The 3252-nt window shown below is 41.0% G+C and overlaps 1 protein-coding gene across 1 annotated transcript in view; it reads right to left on the bottom strand.

The window, feature by feature from the left end:
* Positions 1-3252, bottom strand: part of ncalda (neurocalcin delta a) — a 97079-nt gene that overhangs the window by 92589 nt on the left and 1238 nt on the right. The window contains exon 2 of the mRNA XM_032517745.1: positions 493-615. The gene's annotated coding sequence lies outside the window, so the exon portion shown is untranslated. The remainder of the gene's footprint in view (positions 1-492; positions 616-3252) is intronic.

Raw genomic sequence — 3252 nt, 5'->3', positions numbered from 1 at the left:
ATACAAATATATAAATGCATATGACACTGTTGTCAAAACCCACGCAATTGACATAGACACACTTGCAGACGGTATCTTGGAAGTTTGTGATCAATACTGCATGGTGATGTTACCAAGTGGTGTCTCATTTCATAGGGGTATGTTTTCACCCCTAGCCCTTACCACTTGGTGTCAAGGGCCAAGGGCTAAGGGTAAGGGGTAAGGGGTAGGGGTAGGGGTAAATAGGATTCAGTCTAAAACTACTAACAATTGCAGTGTATCAATCATGGCAAGTGTGTGACGACAGAAGGTAATGTTTAGACATGAAGTATTGGCATGATTAATGTAAATGCCACAAAAGTAATAACTGCTGCCCTAATTATGATCCATTCACAGTACTGAAATCAAACTTTTACAATGGGTGTTCTCTGGGATGCCCCAGAGAATCTCTATTGTATGCAGCTATAAAACATCGGCAATAATTAGCTCAATTGCTGTAGTTCTGTCACTCACCAGGTGGAACGTGTGGACGCCTGCAGCCCAGGTAAGTGGTTTCACACAGCTGGGTCACTCCGTCTAGTGTTTGGCTTTACGTGTCCTTCCTTATCCACCAATGAACCAAAGATTTAACAGCACCTGAGGAAAGATGAAAAGAGACAAATTTGTTAAATTCAATTTTACCGCCAGACTTGATGTCATACTGGTAATCAACTGACCAGCAAAACAATCAGTGTTTCTGCACTTACTGAATTTAACACGTGAATGTGTACTGTAGTCTATATGTTTGTATCTATAAATGTGTTGACAAACGTGCTTTAATGAGAAGGTCAGTGGGTGGCTGTATATCACTGACTGAGGTCCAGACGTGTAGCCTGCGTGTTTCAGGGTCACTGACCTGCAGACCCAACTTCAAAGTTTATTCATGGGGTCAGAGGAAACACTGACTGAGGGTACAGTTTAAATGTTACTGTACGGTTCTTCTCACTGCTTCCGTTTATTTGCTCCATTAAAGTTGCTCAGACGCTCACTGACTAGCGTGACTCCACGCTTTCTAAGGTTATTTAGCATGACTGGCAAAAAAGAAAAAGAAAAATCAAAAGCACAAGAACTATTTAACAAAAGATAATACCAGAAATAGCCAAGCTGGTAATGCACTGCAAGGTTAGATCGCCAACAGGATTTGCAATGAAACCTATTGTAGAAGTTCTTTTATCCATTATAATCCATGTGTATAAGAGTTTAAACCCTAGTGTTGAATGAAGCCAACCCATTTAAAAATTGGGATATTACATGTATAAGGTCTAAGTACATTCTTGTACACTTATTTGTGCACAAACTTCCCAGGCTTGAACAGAAGCCTCTACTATCACAGTAACTATAATTCCACACATCCACCTGAGCCGGGCAAAGGCACCTTCCTCCATTTTTTTTTTTTTTTTCCTAAAAATGAAATGTATTACTTAAAAAACAGAAAACAGCTAAGTATCATTCATTTGTGGCTCAGTGTAACGAACAATTTTGCTTGACTAAAAGAAGAACCGCATCCTGGGCTCACGCTTGCTCATTTTTGTGTTTGTATGAAGTGTTAAATCAGCGTGATTGAGTTGAATGTTGCTTGCTTAAAATGTTGTTGTCTCGTTTGGCCGTATGAAAATTGGAAGATGAATTTCCTGTGGATTATATTGACGCTAGTGGGGATTGTCACCCTTGGAGGGCAGCCCTTGGCATGCTCCAAAAAGTAAACCGCTGCAGATATGAAGGAAGTGAAAAGTTACCTGGAACCTCGACCCATCCATCATTCTAAGCAACTTACGCTCTCTGAACAACAAGATTGACAAAGTCCGAGCCTACACAAGGAACTGTTCCAAATTCCGTAAAGCTTCTTTACTTTGTTTTACAGAGAGCTGGCTTCAATCCAATATGGACAACTCCCTCTTTGAGATAAATGGGTTCACTCTGACCCAGCTCAACAGAGACACCAAATCATGGAAATGCAAGGGCAGAGGGATCTGTGTGTACATCAACAATCTCTGGTGTTGCCAGTTCACAATTAAAGAATCACTATGTGATTTTAACGGCGAGATGTTTTGTCTGACATTAAGAACTTTCTACCCGCGACGTGAATTTGGATGTGTGCTGTTTACTGTGGTGTATGTTCCACCCAGTGGCAAGGCTGCGATGGCAGCAGCCACTATAGCGACCATGTTCATCGACTGCTACAAAAACATCCAGATGCGCCTGCCCTGGTGTAGGGGACTCAGGGTTTCCCACAGCACTTTGCAGCTAAGGAGGCCGCCTTAGCAACACCAGCCTGCCGTCTTAACTACGTCTTCAAAAAAATAAAAATATATGAGCGATATGCACCGTGTTACTCTGTCCCGTTTTGTCCCTCATAGGGCTGGGCCCCGAACAATGCTTTTATGGCACCAACCGAAAATACTCCCATCCAATGAGTATCAAAAATTTTTTATTTATCCTTCGGTGCCCAATTTTGGATCCAAAAGCATCAGCACATGTAAGTGCAAGCTTATCTGTTCTCTCTGCAAATTGACAGAGAGCGAAGCTCCGGCACGCACGCATGAATCATGCCTCCTATTGCAAACACTGATCATAACGTAGTTTACCTTATCCCAACCTACAAAACAAAACTAAAAGGCTATTTGATCAAATCAAAATTTGTTCAACAGACTTAAAAACTCTTTCATACATCAATCTATTGCTAAACCAGCAACATTTAATCCAGTGCAATATTACCAGACTATAGCCCAACCAATACTGGATTTTTGAGGCTGGTACTAATATCAGTATTTGGGGGGAAAACTGCAAGAACAATATATCGACTGATTTTTTTCAGCATACGTATAACATAAAAAAAGAAAATGGCATGGTGTAGCGCTGTAGCGACCTGGGCTCGTGCTATATGTACTGTTGACTTGCAGGGGTGCAATAAATACACCAGCACTTTTTGCACTTCCCACTTTAATTATTACAGTTAATTCTTAGGATGTTTTGTTGTCTGTGCTTTCATGTGTGTGCTTCTTTTGTGTCATAGAACGCTTTGATTCTTGTTGATTTTGGATTTTTATTTTTTCCTGTTTGTGATGTGGAGCAACAGACTGTAGCACTATGTCCAAGACAAATTTAACCCAATTGTATTCTATCTATTCTACACCAAAACAAGTTCCTTCCGAGGCTATCTTGCAGCGGCACAAAGCGTTTCACCGTTGCTTAGCACCGCCCAATACGATTGTGATTGGTTTAAAGAAATGCCAA

Source organism: Etheostoma spectabile, chromosome 6 (genome assembly GCF_008692095.1).
Source record: "Etheostoma spectabile isolate EspeVRDwgs_2016 chromosome 6, UIUC_Espe_1.0, whole genome shotgun sequence".
NCBI lineage: Eukaryota > Metazoa > Chordata > Actinopteri > Perciformes > Percidae > Etheostoma > Etheostoma spectabile.
This window is presented reverse-complemented; position numbering and strand designations above follow the sequence as displayed.